This window comes from Arachis hypogaea, chromosome 3, assembly GCF_003086295.3.
Source record: "Arachis hypogaea cultivar Tifrunner chromosome 3, arahy.Tifrunner.gnm2.J5K5, whole genome shotgun sequence".
In the NCBI taxonomy this organism is placed as follows: domain Eukaryota; kingdom Viridiplantae; phylum Streptophyta; class Magnoliopsida; order Fabales; family Fabaceae; genus Arachis; species Arachis hypogaea.
In genome coordinates, this window is record NC_092038.1 from 117425569 (window position 1) to 117446751 (window position 21183).

The window sequence follows — 21183 nt, forward strand, 5'->3', positions numbered from 1 at the left end:
AATTCTATAATCAAACTGTAAATTGTATCAAAATATGTTTTATTTCAAATAAAAAATAAGAAATCAATTTTTGGATCAGCTAAATATTATTCACTTTTTTTCTTATTCTTTTTAAGATAAATTAGTTGAAATTGACTTCTAGAACTGGCTTTTAGTTAAGACTCTTTAAAAAACTAGCTGATCAACAAGTTTCATAAAGCTAGACAGATTATCATGAAGTCGGGTTGAGCCATTCAACAACCCTACTGCATGCAAGCACGGGAAAACTAAGCTTAGTCAGATTCTTTGTTAATTGTTACCCAAATACATAATTTATACCCATGACTATAAAATAAAACAAGAATTCCATACACGGAACTACCTGCAAAGTCATTTTACAACTATGGAAGCATGCATGTCTAGGCTTCCAAGCAAAACAAGGAACTTATTAACATCTTCCCAAAGAGTCAACATCATTATTCCATACAATATTACATTATTCCTTTCAAACTACTTGTTAAGAGGCAGATAAGATCATAAGATCTTGCAAGATACTTGTTATAAAATAAAATGATTATATAACCATAAACAAGATAAGAATTCTTCATACATGCAATTTAATTATTGTAAAATTTAATATGATTTGTTTTAGGCATTATGTAAAGTAAACCACAGCAGCTGCCACCTCTGCCGCCCTTTTCGCCCACTGGATTTTGTGTTGGAAGGGTCTCTATTATTTCTACTATTCCACCGGGTGGAGGGTTTAGAGTGTGTTTGCGAATAAAATAAAATTATCTGGTTGTTTATCTGTCTACATCCTAAATTTGTAAATTCCAAATTAGTGCAAAGAAGTCAAATTTAAATGGAAGAAAAATGATTAGGCAGAGAAAGAAGGAAATTTCTATGATGCATTATCAAGTATCATCCATTAAGACAATTTTTAATATATTATTAATTACTTTTGTTAAATTCATAATCATATCATTATATTATTTTATTACATCCTAATCTTGTGGTCTAATATTTATCTTTTATTTCATTGGTTAACATTTATTATTATCTTTGACTAATTAATTAAATAATTACATATGAAACTCTATTATTATACAATAAAAAATCTCACAGAAATTGGAGAAGTTTGCTCAAAGAAGTCGCCCGCCTTAATAGTTTGTAAATTGTAACTATGTTAACAAAAATTTCAAACACAATTCTGTTAGGCAACAAGAAACTGGGGAAGGGAAAGAAAGAAAGAAAAGGGAAAAAGAAGAATAAAAAATTGACCTAGTTGTAATGAACGTTGGTTAAAAAAATTAGTTACTCACATTGAAAAAAAATCATTTAACAACTTTTTGTTAGCTCCCCCAATAGCTAATACTAATTAATAATTACCTTGCTTTCAATGATCAAATGAAGGTTTGAGTCAAGAGTTTTTACAAATTAAAAATTGATAGAAATAATACATTCAAAACTCAAATCGTTGTGACGATCCTTTTCGTTTTGTCATGGAAACGTGACACATTTGAGAAAAATAATAAACTATCCAAACTTACCTAACCCCGCATACTATTTGCCGAGAGTTCTCCACTTATAAGCTTCCTTCGGATATATATATGTTGAATCAGCATTAATCTTTTTGGCAAGAAGGAATTAAAGACAATACAGAATTAGAGAGAAGCATAATTAATGGAAGGTCTTCTGCCTATGATGTATAGGGCAATCAAGAAACACACAACACGGAGGCAATACCAATGTCTTTCTCCATCGGCAAGGGCTTTATTAGATTACGACTTCATCAACATCAACATGCCTCGTCAAGAAACTTCAATACACAACAATAATGCGGTTCTTGTTGATGATCATCATCATCGTCAACGTGCTCGTGCAGACAACTATGGTAGTCATCATCGCCGATATAATTCTACTGGAGAAAATTTCTATGATAGGTCCTATTCCACTAGAGGCCCTGCTGCTGATTCAAAGCAACTTGTCAGGTTTCGCAGTCACAGAAAACTCTTTTCTTGCGTCACTGGTTAGTACATAATACAAGCACCAACATCTTTATTCATCATATCCATCATCCTTATTCGTGTTCATCAAGTCGTATATATCTTGTAATTGTAAAAAGATTTGGTGTTACCTTAATTAGTCAAGGTATGTAGTATTGCGAGAATCACGTGTATTGACTACTGTATATTATATCCATCAAATGCTCATATTGTTTTGGATTGCTAACTTGCTTCCATTTTCTAGATTTCAAATATTTTCCAATATATTTATATAGTACACCTCATCCGAGATCATAACTCTTGTTTCCCAGCTATTATTATCCCTTTCTTTTAGTACAAATCACAACTAAAAGTAGCCCATCATGTAGAAACGAGCAGATTGAGATAAGTAGTTCTATCCATATAATTGCTAATTAAGATGATCATGATGCGTGCCTATACTCAAATATATATGTCAATCAAATAATACTCATATATATGCACTTTATTTTATCAACTAGTATTAAGGTGAAATCAGTTCCCCTTATGAGCTGTGCCGTGTAATCGTGTATAACAAGTAATATTCGATTCGGATGTATGCTTATGTAGATACCTTAGGTTGTATACAAAAATATTATTTATATATCAATTACTATATATTTGTATATATTTTTAATATATATTTTATATTAATAATTAATTTTAATAATTGATTTTAGTATATTCTTAACATAGTTAGATTTAGATTGTATATATCGAATTTATCAACGTACTATCACAATTCTAAATTAATTGAACATAGTTCCGTTAATTTTTCTCAAAACAGCTAACATCCTAAACATGCTCTAGTAAATTCCAAAAGGTTTGCTTGATGGTCTCTTACTTCCAAGTTCTAAACCAAATGATGGGATTGCACGTCTTTAAATGATGGGAATTTATGTTCTTCCTCCAAGAAAAAATTTTGTCATTTGCTATGATTAGCTTATTTTTCTGTAATCGATCTCACTTGGTGAAATAAAGTTTTGTTGTTGTTGTTTGTTGCTATGATCCACTTATTTTCTTTTACATAAGCGCTGTAGGATAGTGTAAGCTTTTAAATTATATTTTGAATAAATAAATATTTAAATAAACTAATCATAATTGAAAACAAAAAAAAAAATTTACTCATCTAAAACAAGTAAAAGGTCCCATATCTCTTTCTCCTCTGTATAACTTATTTCACTTTCAAAGTCAAAGGTATACGATTTAGAAACCGAAACCCAAAAGGGGTTCATGGAGGATCGCCACACTTCTTACCGGTGATACAGGTGGCGCTTTATAGGTGGGGAACCATGAGCAATGATGGTCTTGTACCAAAATAGTTGGACCTTTTGATTTTTTATTGCTGAGTTTTATACTACTTTTGTTATGATACTTAAATTGTCTAATTTATCTTTTAGAATAAAAAATAAAATATTTAAAATAAAATGTAAATTATGTAAAATTTATTAAATATTATTTGTTTATTGTTTTTAGTAACTTAGGTACAATGTGATAGACACCAAAACATTCACTTTTTCATATTTACAATAATTGGATGGTGAAAATTTATGTAAGTTGTATATTTTAAAAATTATTATATGATAATTTAAACATGTTAAATAATTTAATAATTTTTAATTATTTATTTTAATAGTAAAAAAATTTTTACTCAATTGGACCACATGTCCATATTTAATTTTTCTAAAAATATTTTTGATCCGTATCCAAATAATTCGGACACATGACGCCATACTTCGAAATTGACTTTTAAATATTACAAATTTCGTTCTATCAAGTAATTGTTTTCAGCACTTTTATAGTACATGCGCATATCTCGGCCATAGCATATATAGTTCAGTTACTACTACGCAACAATAAATAGGCGGTAATCAAGACTATAGAGAGGCATCAATCCTCATTCACTTTCACTACAAAAAAAACGTTAAATACCGTTGGATTTAGCGGTACCCATTACTGTTGGATTTAGCGTTAGTTTTTGTGTCGAATACAGTCTATATTTGGTTCCTCGAATTGTTTATCGTCGGATTTAATGTTCCAACTATAAACCTGACGGTGAGAAGTGGCGCGAAATTTTTTTTGCGCCAAGAATACCGGCGGATTTAGCCAACGGTAACTCATTTTAGTGAAACACTGCGTTTAAATAATTTTTCGTTGGAAGGTTCTGTCGTAAATCCGAAGGTAATATTGGGATTAACTACAAATGTGAACCTCTCTCTCTCTCTCCCCTTTTGTGGTCTCTCCTCGTTGCTGAAGCTGTCAGCGTCGCCACCATCCACTGGAGATTCCGCTGCCGCCGCCATTGTTGGATGTTCTTGCCATTGGAGTTGTCAGTTACCGCTGGAATCGTTGGGAACACTGCCGCTGTTTGTAATTGCAGTTGCCATTGTCATCGACGATAGTGACGTTGTAGCTGTCACTGCCATCTCCTATTACCACCTGACCTTCACTATCCTACTGCCACCAACAGAGATAATTTTTATATATTTTATTTTTTTAAGATTTTTATGTGAGTTTAAGATTTTTTAGAATTATTGATTAAATTAGAGTAGTAAAGTTTGTGATTAGGATTTGGTATAGTATTTTTAAGGTTTTTAGATTTCTTTTTAGTTTAAGGTTTTGTTAGGTATTTACCAAATTATTGATTATATTAGGGTAATAAAGTTTGTGATTAGGGTTCAATTTGGTTTAGGGTTTTTAGTTTTTTTAGATTTTTTTTGTGAGTTTAGGATTTTGTTATGTATTTTATTATCAACTTATTAATTAAATTAGGGTAGCGAAGTTTGTGATTAGGATTTCTTATGTTAATTTAATATAGATAGAAATTAAATTAATTTAAGGTAAGTTAAGTAGAGTGAGATTAAAAGTGACCGACGTTGTTGGAAGATTTTGTGTAGTTTGTTGAATTAATTAGTTTCACCTTGTGAGTTTAATAAGCTTTCTCTTTTATTAGGACAATGCTATTTCTCTGAGATTAATTGGATTTTGCTTCTTCCATATTCTGTGCATCTGTGTTCTAGATAGGTTTTCTATCTCTAACTATAATCAATTATTTGAGTTTTATGTTGGACTTAATTTTTCTAGAATAGTGTTTTAGGACAGAATTGGGAGAAGGTCGTATAGAGGCACCTTATTGAAACCCTTGTTTACTAGAAAATTGTGGAGTTATAAGGAGTTATGCACTAGAATGGTTAGGATCTGATGTATTATTGAATTCGTGTTTATTCTAATTTATGTCTACAGTTGTTTTCTCTGTGATAACTGTTATATTTATTTGATGGATGTCTCTGTATTAAGGAAAACTCTGCCAAAATTTTGTTTAATTTGTTTTAGAACATATTTGATTTGTCAGAAAATGATAATATGCATTCGGCGGGAGATTCTAATTATAGGGGACACTTTGCCAAAATTTCTAAAAAAATTAATAATTTTTGTTGATCATTGAATTCTAAGGTGTGTTTCAATATAATTCCAAGTCATCATCTATGGATGTATGAGAGGGATAACGATGGTCGAACGGTTTAAAACCCAAATTCTTTGAGGGAGTTGACGCGTTTGTTGCGCATATCTTCAGCATGGAACCGTTTATTTCTGAAGGTGTATCTAGGTGTCTGTGTCAAAAGTATTGACTATATAAGTGGTTAGGACTTGCAAACATAACGCTTCACCTCTACCGTAATAGGTTCAAGGATGGGTATTGGATGTAGACGGAACACGGAGAAGTGGACGAGTAGGGAATTAACTAGTTTGTCTCTAATTTGAATAGGTCTGATTGTCAATCAACGAGGGTTCAGGTGGTGAGAGACCTAAATATGAATTAAATGATTTGGGAGGCTAACCAAGAGAGATACAATGAGATGGTATGTCATACAACAAGTGTTACGAATTTGGAAGAGGCTGGAGAAGAGCCTGACCTGGAAGCGAAGATATTTTATCATATGTTAGAATCTGCTATGAAACCGTTGTACGAGAGATGCGTTCATTCGGAGTTATTTGCGTGTATTAGAATGATAAGTATTAAGTCAGAGTCAAATCATACCCAAGAGTCTTTTGATAGGTGGGTCACCCTTTGCCACGAACTGATACATGTAGGGTCAACTGGCATCCTCGAAACCACTACAAAGCAAAGAAGCGAGTTTCGAAATTAGGTCCAAATATGGTAAAAATTAATTGTTGTTTGAATGGTTTTATGATGTAATACAAGATGGACGCAGAGCTTAATGAATGCAAATTTTGTAGATCACCGATGTTTCAAGTTGAGAGAGAACAGATTGGTAAACGCTGGTTAAAGAAAATTCCAATGAAATAGATGCACTACTAGCCTTTAATCGAGTCTATCCTACATTTGCGAGTGAGCCCAGGAATATTAGACTAGCTTTATGCTCTGAAAGGTTCGCACCAAATTCCAATTTCGATAACTCCTACTCTTGTTGGCTCATAGTCGTGACACCTTATAACCCAAGTCTCGAAATGTACATGAAGGATCCATACATATTTCTAACTTACATCATACCTGGTCCCAGCAATCCAAAAGTCAAAATAGATGTCTTCTTGCAGCCCTTGGTGGACGAGTTGCAGGAATTGTGGACCCATGGTGTACAAACGTATGATATTTCAACGAAGACAAACTTTCAACTGTGGGTGGCATTGATGTAGACCATTAATGACTTTCCTACATACGGCATGTTGTTAGGTTGGTGTACTTAGGGCAGAATGACATGTCCCTATTGTGTTGTGGAGGATACGAAGGCATTTTTGTTGACAAATGGCGGTAAGAACTCATGGTTTGATTGCCATCGAAGATTTCTCAACATGGATCATCATTTTTGGTGCAACAAGAACTCATTCAAAAAGAATAAAATTGAACACGAAGAGGCACCTGTGAGGTTGGGTGGTAGGCAAGTTTGGCAGCGTGTCAAAAAAATTCTATGGATCGTCGATAACAGGGCAGGTCTGAGACCTCTGGGATATGGCACGGAGCATAACTGGACTAAACAGAGTATATTTTGAGAGTTGCCTTATTAGAAAGACAACTTGGTTGGACATTGTTTTGATGTGATGCGCATTAAAAAAACGTGTTTGATAACATCATGCAAATGGTAATGGATGATCAGCGAACAAAGGACAACAATGAGGCTAGGTTAGATTTGATGGAAATTTGTAGGCGGCCAAATTTGAACTTAAGGAGACTTGATGACGGACGGTGAGCTAAGCCAAAGGTGGTATTCGCTCTAATGAAGGAGCAGAGACAAAATGTTTGAAAGTGGATTAGAGGATTAAGGTTTTTTTATGGTTACACCTCTAACTTGGGCAGGTGTGTAAATATGTCACAAGGTAGGCTTGCTGGGTTAAAGAGTCATGACTGTCACATCTTCATGGAGTCCTTGCTTCTGGTCGCATTCAGAGAACTTTCAACCAATATATGAAAATCCCTCACAAAAATAAGTGAGTTCTTTAGGGAGTTATGTGCTATAAAACTTAGCATTAATGACTTCATAGTCATGGACAAGAATATTCACATCATACTTTGTAAGCTAGAGAGGATATCCCCTCCATCATTTTTTTGACGTTTTGGAACATTTAGCAGTCTACCTACCGTACGAAGCAATACAATATGGGCAGGTCCAATTTCGGTGGATGCACCCATTTGAGAGGATGATTGATTCATTCAAGTGCACCATGAAGAATAGAGCTCAGATTGAGGGCAACATTTACGAAGCATTCCTAGCTAAAGAAACTTTCGCATTTTGCTAATTCTATTTTCAATCTCATGTTAAGTCACGTAGAACAAGGGTTGCAAGGAGCAATGAGAGGGGAGAATCCTCGTCAAGTGGAACAACATACCCAATCTTTTTACCAAAAAGGGAAGCAATGGGTGCGGGCAGTGACTACTGGTTAGATCAGAAGGAAATTGATGCCGCACATCTACATATGTTACTTAACTGTGACCAAATTTCACCTTACCTCATGTGAGTTTTTTAAATCTTCCTAAATATTGTATTCAGTAAGATACTAGCTTCTTAATCTAATTAAAACTTTGTTATCCTATTCTATCATATAGGTTATTCCAAGAGGAAAATCCTAAGATCTCATTAAACAATTTTTCATGTTGGTTTAGAGAATACGTTAGTATCCAACTAACTGACACAACGGATTCAGAACTAGTTGCACTTAGTTGGGACCCAATGAATAAGGCCACTAGCTACCCCATATACAACGTTAACGAATATTAGTTCCATACCTTACAGTAGTCGATTGAAAAAAAATGAATAACACTAGAGTTTGGGTTCATGGGATTCAGGTGGGGTAATTCTGATTGATTTAGTATGTTGCAAAATATAATTGAATTATAGTATTTTTGTCATACTACATACAAGGGGTGGGTGTTTAAATGTTAATGGTATGATCTAAATTTGTGACAAGAAACACATAAGCCCAAGGATTATAATATCACTGAAGTTAGTATAACCAGAAAATATAGGCACTATGATCCTTTTACACTACCTCAAAATGCACGACAAGTATACTATTTGCCTTATCTTGGTTCATGCAAGTCTAGTTGGGTGGTTGTAATTAAGACTAAACCAAGAGGCCGCATCGAGTCTAATGATAGGATAGAAGGTATGAAACTTTACCAGATTGAGGACCCAATTCCTTCGAGAACAGTTGTTGATACTAGAGAGCCAATCACCCTTAGGTCTGTTGTTATAGATGATGACATCATTGACCTTGGACTAGATGCCGACGCACTTCAACGAGAGGACGAAGAAAAAGAGAAAGACAAGTTCAATGATAATCAGGAAATTACCTTGGAAGAGGAGGATGGTGAACCAGAGGAAATAGATGATGAATCTGATTAGAGTTAATGTAAACATAGTTCTGTGATGTGTATTTTTTAAGAAACTTTGCATATTTGTAATATATATTTCAGCAAATGTAAACATAGTTCTGTGATTAATATAGTTAGCATTGTTTTAGATATTTCTGTTACTATTATTTCGTATTTGTAATTTATATTTTTCGTAATTCACATTAGGTTTAAAGCACTATTTCAATTGTTAATTATCAGGGTACATTAGAGATTGTCGCGAAAAGATAATTAATAAAATTAAAAAATATGCCGTCAGAATTATCGTCAGAATATTCTGATGTAACAGCCTAATCAATTTTTTTATAAAAAAATTTAAAAAATATTTCTGTTGGTATTACCAGCGGCCGAATCTGCCGGTAATATGGTGTGGGGAAACGGATGATGTGGCGCCAATATTACCGTTAGAAAATTTTGACGGTAACGCCTACCATATTTCATTTTCATGATAACTATATTCTGTCGCTAAATCCGATAGTAATCAGACGAAAATAATCGGACGGTAAATATTTATCGGCGTAGTTTATACCGTATGATTTCTTCCAATGGTAACTAACTTACCGTCGGATTTTTTTGGTTTTATGACGGTAAATCTGATAGTACTCAACATTTTTCTTGTAGTATTTCAAGATATAACTTTAAGAATATTTGTTAGTATTGATATTGACTTGAGCGTCTGAGTCATTTTTGCAAGTCCAATGCACGAGTTAGATTTTTGAGGACCATATAGTTCGACCGAGGGTCTCGAAGCAAGAGTCTTCCCGCTGTTAACGAGTTATACCTCGAAGTGTAGTTCCTAGCTAGAATATTTGGCGCCCACTAATAAACCACTATTTTATGATTTATCTTGTACTCAATTGAGTGGTTTTTATCAAGTCTTTGCCCACTTATTCATATTATTTGCATGGTTTTACATTCTCCTTCCTGATTTTGTGCTATGATTGAAAACATGCTTCTTTGGCCTTATATTTGCAAATATTAATCCTTTCTTATTACCATTAGATGCTTTGATATGTGTGTTAAGTGATTTCAGAGATTACAGGGCAGGAATGGCTCAGAGGATGGAAAGGAAGCATGCAAAAGTGGAAGGAATACAAGAAGTTGAAGGAACTGCAAAGCTGTCAGCCTAACCCTCTCGCATTAAAATGATCATAACTTGAGCTACAGAGATTCAAATGACGCGGTTCCAGTTGCATTGGAAAGATAACGTCCGGGGCTTCAACTCTAACTTTCAATCCCAAAGCCCAAACCTGGACAACTTTGTGGTAATATCTGTAACCATAGGGGATGCAATAGTTCAGATAGTCCTAATGGATCCCAGAAGCAGTGCTAATGTATTGCTTTTGTCAACCTTCTTGAAAATGCAACTAAACAAGAATACTCTACAACCTTCATCTAGAGAGCTAGTCGACTTCTCCAGAGAAAGAATTCCAAATAACAGGTTATGTTTGGTTAATGACGACTTTTGGGAAATATCCCCATTCGAAAACCTTAGATATTCAATACCTTGTGGTTGATTACGTCAGCCCTTATAACATGATATTAGGGCGACCATCATTAAATTCTTTTGGCACTATTGTTTCCACAATTCACTTGTGTGTTAAGTTTCATGTACAAGATAAAATAATTGCAATAGTACATTCCAGTAATAAGGAGGCAATACAATGCTATAAGGCAAAACTAAAAGCCTGATTGCTAACCTCGGATACAATCCAGTGGATCAACTCGATGTACAATGCCAATGACATTCCAACGCTAACCGAGCTCGATCCCTGGTCTAATAGAGACGACTGACCATCACCGACGGACGGCCTCCACATGGTATTTCTAACCGACAATGAATCAAAATACATTAACATCGGCTATGCTTTTACTGCAGGGAAAACACAAAAGCTCGTCACCCTACTACGAGCAAATGCGGATATATTTGCATGGACTCCAACGGATATGCCTAGAATCGACCCAAACATCGTGTGCCACAAGCTCGCCCTAGACTTAAGAGCTCGCCTAATACGTTAGAAAAAGCGCAACCTCAGAAGGGAAAGAGAAGAAGCGGCCGTCAAAGAAACCCAAAAATTATTAAGTGTGGATTTCTTAAGAGAAATCCGGTTTATGTCATGGCTAGTAAATGTGATCATGGTGAAGAAGACCTCGGGCGGATGGCGTATGTGTGTTAATTTTACGGATTTGAACAAAGCTTGCTCAAATAACTCATACTTGTTGTTGAACATTGATAAATTGGTGGATAACACATTAGGTTTTAAAGTTTTAAGTTTTATAGACGCCTATTTAGGCTATAATTAGATACTAATGCATCCAGTAAACCAAGAAAAAACCAAATTTATAACTAATCATGGCAATTTTCGTTACAAAGTAATGCTCATTGGCCTCAATAATGCAGGTGTAACATACCAGAGACTGACGGACAAGGTTTTCCGAAACCAAATAGGTAGGAACATGGAGGTGTATAAATAAGAAACTGAACGAGATCATCATTCCGACTTTGAAGAAGTTTTCCAACAGCTAAGACGATACAACATATGACTGAACCCTGAGAAATGTGCATTTGGGGTTCATGGAGGTAAATTCCTAGACTTCATGTTAACCCATCGGGGGATCAAAGCAAATCTAAAGAAGTGCCGAGCTGTAATAGAAATGAAGTCGCCGAACACAATCAAAGAAGTACAATAACTAACCTGACGCCTGGCAGATCTATCATGTTTCTTACCCATGATTGCAGCAAAGTCATATCACCTTTTTAATAGCCTACAAAAAAATAAGATCTTCACATGGACGGACGCCCATGAACAAGTGTTTGCCGATTTCAAAGACATTTTTGCCTCCTCACCTATATTGCACAAGGCCATACATGGTAAACCACTTTATCTATCTTTTCGTTTCCACTTATGTTGTTAGCTTTGTACTTGTCACAGAAATAGGTATGGAATTACACCCAATATATTTTGCCAACAAAGTACTACAGAACGTAGAAAATCAGTACCCAACCATCGAAAAAATGGCGTTCGCCCCTGATCATCATGTCACTTATTATTTCCAAAGTCATGAGATCATAGTTCGAATGAATCAGCTGCTGCACCAAATACTAACACAACCAGACCTGGTAGAGCGCCTAATTAAATGGTCAATAGAACTCTCAGAATATAACATCTCATACCAAACAAGAAGGTCACTTAAGTCCCAGTTATTGGCCAATTTCATCGTTGAATTCACCACAACCGATTACACCTTTTCAATGTGGGAAATGTACATTAATTGAGCCTTTAATGAAAATGAGTGCGGAGCCAGAATCATTCTCAAAGACAAGACCAGCACATATGCCGAGCAATCCACCAAATTCATGTTTAAAGCGAGCAATAACCAATCCGAGTATGAGACCCTATTAGCCGGTCTACGCTTAGCCAGAGAAACAAATGTTCAACATCTTAAGGTCTAATGTGATTCATTGTTGGTTGTCCAACAAGTAAATGGCAACTTCCAGGTAAAAGATTCCCTCTTAGAACAATATCTAAACATCGCAAAAAAGTTTGATACAAAACTTTTAATATTTTGAAATCACACATATACCTAGGGATGATAATAGCAGAGCGAACATTCTATCTAAACTAGCCACCTCTAGGATCCTTGATATAGCACCGACATTATCACAACGAACCCATGGAAAACTAAGTATATGTAGCATAAATGTTTTGGCCTTGTCACAGACAACAGATTGGAGGACACCGTACGTGAATTATTTGAAACAGGAAAGATCCTTGCATCGAAAAGGAACCTAAGACAATTTAAAAAATGAGCAAGCCACTTTACCTTAGTTGGAGACGACCTGTACAAAAGAAGATTCTCCAGGCCACTCTTGAAATGTCTCGAAACCGAGGAATCCAACCTTGTAATGTCAAAAGTACACGATGAAATTTGTGGTACACACATATAGGGAGATGTAGTTTATTAGCTTAAAAACTTCTAAGAGTAAGATACTTCTAGCCTTTCCTCAAACAAGAGATAGTCACAACCACGAGACTGTTAAGCTTGTTATTAATATATATGCAAATTAAAATACATATAAATATCTTTCAGCAAATAATTTACTTCTATTTAATTTATTTTAATTTTAGTTATAAACTCATTCATTCTTAAATTAATTATATTTTTATTTAATAATAATTATAAACTCACTTATTTTTTTATAATTATATAATATTTATTATATTATTTTTCAATAAATACTTGAGTATATAATAGTATAATAGATATACACTAATTAATAAATTATTGAAATTCGAAAATAATAGTTATTTTAATATAAAAACAAAATAAAAATATTTATGATAGAGTAAAATTAACAAAATACTTATTGTTCCTGTTTCATATTATTTTAGAATAGCTAGATATTTTTAAAATGTTAGTGAAAATATATATTTTAAATTTTAATTTTAAATTTTTAACTATGTTTTGTTTTTTATTTACATAGGACCAGGTCAATTGGTTCAACCAGTGACCCATCGGTTGAACCAATGACCCAGTGACCTAGTGACCTGACCGGTTCAATCACCGGTTCAGTTCTGACAATTATGAGCTTAACAGTCTGGTGGTTGTGACTATCATTTTTCTCCTTGACGAGGGGGTTCGATCCCCATCTTCCACATTTTGGAAAACTTTTGAAACTCAAGTAGTTCGGTCGAATTGGTCTTACCGGTTTTGGCTAGTTCACTCCGAATTTGATCGGTTTGTATCAATTTTTTGCTTTATGCGATCTGATCATTGGATCGGGATCGGTCTAAGATCTGATTTATCGACTTTCTAGTTGAACCGACCGGTCCGGTCAGAAATGGATCCTTTTAATTGTTAAAAAAATTGAGAGTGTAAAGTGTAATCTCTAAGTCTTCATTGCTCTCTCTCTCTCATATTTATTCTTAGTCCCACTTATAAAATTAATAGTGGAAGATCATACTTTACCCCTCAATTGTTAAAAAAAATTGAGAGGATCCATTTCCTTTTAATAACAATGTTTACTAGACTTGTACGTGACTATGTGCCACATTTTAAATGAATTAGAACAAAAGTGATGGTTTGACCCGAAATAAACCGTTTGCTAGACCGCATGAGCCCACCGGTCCTGGCTATTGGCTACGTTGGTTTGATTTAACTATTTAAGAGCGAGAAAGGAAATATGACACCGTTTTAGGTTTAAATTTCGCGCGCAACTCTTCTCGACACATTTGGAGCCAAATGAGAGAGTGATCAAAGAAGAAGAGGGAGCAAAATGGTTCAAGTGTGTTTCGTTCTGGATCTGCGCAGCTTGGCACCTCCATTGCTGAGGGACCTTAAGCAGGTACATACCTTCAACTTCCTTCTCCCTGTATAATTCGTACGCTTTCTTCCGTCGCTTGCTATCTTTCGAGCCTCTCTAACAATCATCTGAGCTGCGAAGAACACGCAACGGCACCGTTCCATATAAATATTGATCTCTTATTCTTCTTTTGGTCAATTTTCAGTCCCTGCTTCAACTCGCCAATTTCTATGCCGTTTCAACTTCTTCCTCGTTACTTGGCCGCAAATCAACCGCTGTCACCGATAAGATCGGCTTGTGCTACGTTTTCAAGAATCGTTTATCTTCGTCCGACGATGTACTCTTTCAGACTTTCAGTAGCACCGATTTATCTATTTAGTTATTTATTTTCAGTTTGTGATTTGATTGACAAATTCGAAATGCACGAGTCACAATGCATAGCAATTTACAATCCATGCGAGCGAGTAATAGAGATTGAATCCGGTGATAATGTAGTTAAAGATCGCGTACACTCCCAGGGGAAACTTCAACCTACGCGATTTCCACCACGCTGTTAACAACCTGCCTTCCGATGCTTTTCTTCCCGATGCCTATATCAGTTCCGGTGCTCTCTTTGTCTCTTTCTCTATGAACAATTTAGATTTTCCTTTTCTGTTAGAAACAGCGTATATGTATTGAGTAATTTGGTCATTTATGTTCAGATGTTATGATTTCAAAAGTTTTGAGCGATAAAGTATTGTATTCATGGCAAGGGAAAGATATTGAGAGAAAAGTAATCTTTGTAACTTCGAGCTTGCCGGAAGATGTGGACTCTATAATGCAAAAAAGCCTGATGGTGAGCAGTTCTATTCGTGACATGCGTTTTGTGCTTTAATATGTTTCGTGATGAACTTGACTACAAAACTTAAGACTGCAATTTTTTTTCCCTTTCAAAAGGATGCTGCAGATAAATGTGTTTCAGTTGATTTTGCTGTATTTCAGCAAAAGTCAAGTCATCTGACGGATACGCGTGAAAACATTCACAATTTTCGTCGTAGTATTTCTCATCTTGATAATTGCTCAATTCAGACCTATATTCCAGGTTAAGTACTCTTACTATGTTTGCTCTAGGGATTAGGATATACGCATTTGGACTATGGCATTTGTGGAACATAAAGAAATAAAATATCTCTTGCAGACCTGAGAAGTTTATGGGAATCGTTTTGGAAAATTGCAGATTTCAGAGTGTTACACAGCCTAGTTAAAAAATGGTTGCGGGTTTTGAAGGATGACATGGAGGAGCCACTCTTAGCTCGTCTTACTTTCAAAGACAATCTTTTGGATTCTGTGAACCATATATTCTTCAACCTGTTTGCACTAGTCAATCCAATGACAAGTAGCTTCAGTCAGTGCCAGGTAATGGTATTCCAAATCCAATGGGATAAACCGCTTCCCCAATCCTCATATGTATGTTGGAACATAGGAAACCATGTTGTTGTAGGCCAAAATAATGTCAATGCTTTAATTCCTGTTAGTTCTGCCTTTGGAAAGTCCTTTACAGCATTTATCATGAAATCTCGTGGAATATAGTGGTTACAGATCCCCCCTAAACAAAAAAAACTTTTTTTTTCTCTTTTAGATTTCAGTTCCCCTCATTTCAAGGAATTAAGAGATGCCTTTATTATTGGAATTGTACAGACATGCAGATGTCATGGTATTCCTTTAGGGGATGATGAAAAAAATATCAATTTCTCTTGCCCCATCACAGGCTGCAATCTGGACACATGTGATCGTATTCAGAATTCTGTTAGAGTTGGGGAAAAAACAGTTCTTTTTCTTCCCTCATTCCACAATTCCCAGATGTTCAAGCAAATTACTTCACCAATTGACATGACTGTTAGTGAGAGGGTAAAATTGGCATCTCTTGATGAAGGTTTGCATTTTGTTTATTCCAATTCATTTATGTCTTGATTTTATAGCATTATGCAACATGATTTCCTTCCCACTCCTCTCTTTTTTTTGACACATTTCAATTAACTGCAACAAGCACTGGTGGTAATTAATACAACCTGGAGCGGTTTCTGTTTGGTTGAGTGATTGCACAATCAAATTGATCTATCTAATATATACAATAATAACCTATTGGAAAGTAAGACAAAACCTTCACTTCATTTCGTTGACTTCTTCCTCCTCTGATCTTTAACTTCAATTTGTTGAGGCATATTCCAAACCAATTTCAATTTGGTTCCTTTTCACCATCTACTCAGTTCTAAGTTATAACCAAGAAGAAAGCTTATTTCTGTATGTTAAATATAAATGCAGGTCTAATTATGGGCACATCCTTTGTTGTGATTCCTTCTCCTTATCATGTGATTGAAGGCACTTCAGATGATGCAGATCAGGCAGATTTGAATTCTCAAAGTGTGTTTACTACTTTGGATTGTTTTTGCTCAATGCTTATTGTTAAGCTCTTCTTCATAACGTTCTTGTTTCTTCCATTGTTCTGAGCATGACTACATTTTGGCAGTTTTTCGAGGTCTTTCTGGTGTTTTATATTCAATGGACCAAGGTTTAATCTGCTCCTCAAATTGTGATTTGGAAACAATGGCGGAAGCTGCTTATCGTTGCTACTATGTTATGCAACCATCAAATAATGGGTCAATGCTTTTGAGGGTGAGAACTACTGCCGTTTGCTCTATATCTCTAATTCTCTATTGTGTTCTGCACACACATTTAAATGGCAGTAACTAGCTAGTAACTATCCCTGTGCCGTTCTAATCTATTATTGATGTGTGACATAGAATGTAGGTATACTGATGACTGTATAATTAATGTGCATATAACTTGCAGCGGGTTGCAGGGGCAGAAGAAGTTTTACGGGTTCCTGATGAAGGATTAGTTGATTCATTGGTTAATAAGGAAATTGAGAATTCTGTTCAAGCCTGTCTGCTAAAGGTTTGTTTTAAACATTTTGATGAAGAATTGTTTGGTTTTCCTTTTCCTCTTAGATGAATACTGATGAAGAACAATGCCGTTGGCATTATTTTGTTGGAGCAGTGATTTTACCAAATTTTTTATATTGAATGCGTACAATGCAAAAGTGATTAAGTTGCATGTAATCTGGAATGGTGAAACCACAAATTGTTTGCAGATTAATCTAACAGACTATGATCCACTGCTACATGAAGGAGGCTTTCATCAGAAACTAAATTTTCTTGTCAAAGAAAGCCTACAATCGGGGTGAGTTTTCCCACCAGCTTAAAATGTGGTAATCCGCGAAGCTTGGGCATGAATTAATGTCAACGCATATCCCATCTGAGCGGATTTGGCCACATATAGCAACTGAATGTTTTGTTCGTGGAAGAACATATATCACATCATCAAAAGATTCTTACACTTTTTTTTTATTTGAAGCTTTCTGTGTGTTTATTTGTAGGTCAGTATTTCCTATATTAGAAGGTGAATTTTCTGAACTGAGCTCCATTCGTCAACCTCCTTCAGATGTTATCGGTAAAGCAGAATCATCCATTGATGTAGCAGTTGTGGATAAGGAAACTTTGCCTTTGGATGTTACGAGTCAAGATGACAAAACCATTGCATGCATTACAGAAGAATGGAAGCAACTGGTTGTAAACGAAGACCCCAAGCTGTACTCTCCATCTTGTACGTCAAAAGCATTGTCGGATCAACCAACTTTATCACCACGAGTAGGTAATAGGCAGCTAGATAGAGAAACTTATAGGATTTTGGAGAGGTTAGAGGTTCCAAGGCCACTGAAAGCAAAGGCAGCATCTCCAGTCTTAAATGAAAATTGCATGAAAAATGCAAGTGTGCCCGTAAAGAAGCCTCTTGTACCATGCCAACCCAATCAAGGTACACAAGAAGTTTCTGTCGGCAGCCAGTTAATGAAACCAAATTTCCAGAAGCAGAAAAGGAAACACAGATGAAAAGAAATCATGAAAACAGATCTTCAAAAATCAACAAGGTCAGTGAATTTCTTTTCTCTTTTAAATTGTGTCACGACCTAGGTTAGTAGATCATGCGTTCATGGAACATGTTGTGGAAGGGGCCAAAATAATGTGACAATGATTAATGTTGATATGCATATGAAATGCTTGATTACTAGTATTAACAAGTTTAGACATTCAATAGGGATAGTTATGAGGGCCAAACCAAACATATGCAACTTCGTTTATGTATGTGTTAGGGCTTCTTTGGTGAGCTTTTAAGAAAAGATCTTTTTTCGAGTTATCTTTTTTAAAATATATTATAGAAAAGTAAAAGTAATTTTATGTTTGGATATCTCATGTAAAAATGTTTTTTTATCTATCAATTATGTTTGGGTATAACAATATAAAAGTATTTTTTGTTTATTTATTACATGAAAAACATCTTTTTTTAAGGAAAAAAGATCTTTTAAAAAAAGATGTAAATTATAGCTTCTCAAAAAAGATTTTTTTTTGATTTTACTAGTGTTTTTATTTTTACTACTAGAAATTTGCCAAACACGTTAAAAAATTAAAAAAGAATTTTTTTCATTGAAAAAAGATCTTTTTTTAACAAAATAATGGCGCCCAAACATGCACTTAGTTTGGAAATAATAATGATTAATTTCTAATTTTCATTTTGTCAAAGTCTGATATGAATTTTAATATTATATTATTTAGCGAAAAATATTAAGTAACCTACCATTTTTCTTTGTATTTGTTTTGTATTTGAACTAATGTTAATTAACTTTTTTTTATCTCACAAAAATGCAAGTAACCTAATATTCATCTTATTTAGTTAATAAATTTTAATTTAAAACTCAAGAAGTTGATAATACTCTTTAAGTTTAGAATGTTTACGTAGGTTATTTTAAATTTATAATATTTATTATCTATATGTTGTAAAATAAATAAATAAGAAAGAAAAATAAATATAAAATAAAAAGTATAAATAGATAACTTTATTATTAGTGTTTATTAATATTATAATTTTAATAGAGATGATTAATATATATGAAAGATACAAATTTATTTGTTGCATATATAAAAGAGAAAGATTAGTATTTCATATATTGACAATATAAAAAGAGAAAATTGTTATTAATGGTTGTGTATTCTGTCCTAACTATGCTACTTTATTTAGAACCATAGATCTACACACTTCTGACATGAATTTATTTCAGTGGTCACTTGTTCAATTGGGATATCAATTTGAATTAGAGCATTTTCAGCTAGTATATAAGATTTTGTTATTCTCTTTGTATTAAAAAATGCATTAGGCAATTCATTTGCTATTCTTTGCAAATGTATGATCTTTTGAACTTCTAGTTCACATTATCCTTATCGAGGATCTAAATGTGTCAAGAATGATGCATTTCCAACTAATTTCTTTTTTAGCAAGTTTATTCTCTTCTCCTAATGTTGGAAATTTTGATTCATCAAAATGACAATATGTAAATTGGGCTTTAAATACATCTCCAATTTGTATTTCAAGATACCTCACTATAAAAGAGAGAATAATATCTAACATATATTCCCAATTTTCTTTGAGGTCTCATTTTGGTGCGAAAAAGTGGTACAATGGAAACATATATCGCACACCCGAATATTCTTAAATGAAAAATGATTGGCTGCTGACCAAAAGCTAATTGCATATGAAAGAATTGATAGTAGCTTGTTAGGCTCAAACGAATAAGTGCTGCGACATGTAAAATAACATGCCTTCAAACCAAAGTTAGGAGATTTGTTCTCGTAAGTAATGGTCTAACAATTAATTGGAGGCGTTTAATAAGTGATTCTATTAACCCATTTTGTGTGTGAACATGAGCTACTGGATATTCAACGCTTATTCTGTTAGCCATACAATAAGCATCAAAGGCTTGAGAAGTAAATTCACCAGCATTATCAAGATGAATTGCTTTGATTGAATTTTTTGAAAACTGTACTTTTAATCGAATAATTTGAGTAAGTAATCTCGCAAACGCCAGGTTACGAAAAAACAATAAGCACACATGTGACCATCTCGAAGATGCGTCTATTAGGATCATAAAATATCTAAAAGATCCACATGATGAATGAATAGGTCCACATATATCGCTTTGAATCCTTTCTAGAAATTCAAGGGACTCAAATCCAATTTTTACTGGTGATGGTCTTAAAATTAGTTTTTCTTGAGAACATGCAACACACTAAAATTCACTAGATTTAAGAATCTTCTAGTTCTTTAGTGAATGTTTATGGGAGTTTTCAATAATTCTCCACATCATGGTTGTTCCCGGATGACCCAATCTATCATGCCAAACTATAAATTTATTTGGGCTGGTAAACTTCGAGTTTACAGTGGCATGTGATTCAATTGCACTAATTTTAGTATAATATAATCTAGATAAAAGTGATGATAACTTTTCTAATATAACATTTTTATTTGAATCATGAGTTGTGATACATAAGTACTCATGATTGTTCTCATTCATTATTTCAATATGATATCCATTTCGACAAATATATTTAAAACTCAATAAGTTTCTTAAAGATTTAGTAGATAGTATATTATTTATTATGAATTTTGTTCCTTCGGAAAATAAAATTATAGCTCTTTCGGAACCTTGTATCACATTGTTTGAGCCAATAATAGTATTAACATATTTTTCTTTTGACACAAGATGAGTAAAATATATATTACTTTTGAGAATGGTGTGCGAATCCCTGCCATTTTTTTCAAATACAAATAATAATAAAATCAGTAGTAGTACATGCACAGTAAAATTGTATTCTTGATTGGAATTATTTTTTTTTAAAATATTGTACATAAAAATAGTGTCATATGCTAAAAATTTTATTATTAGGGGTAAGTATTATTTTGGTCCCTAACGTTGAGGGTCAGAATCGAAACCGTCTCTGATATAATTTTTTATTTAGAATCGTCCTTAATGCCGTATTTAAATTTAAAATCGTCCTTTGTAATAAATGTTTTTTGTAAATGATGAAGCTACCCTTTTCAGCTTTTATGTTTCGCGCGAAACACTTCATATCTTCATGTCT

General features: G+C 34.0%; 1 pseudogene; it reads left to right on the top strand.

Moving 5' to 3' along the window:
- Positions 1-14149: 14149 nt before the first annotated feature.
- Positions 14150-18308, top strand: LOC112780003 (uncharacterized; annotated as a pseudogene).
- The last annotated feature ends 2875 nt before the right edge of the window (positions 18309-21183 follow it).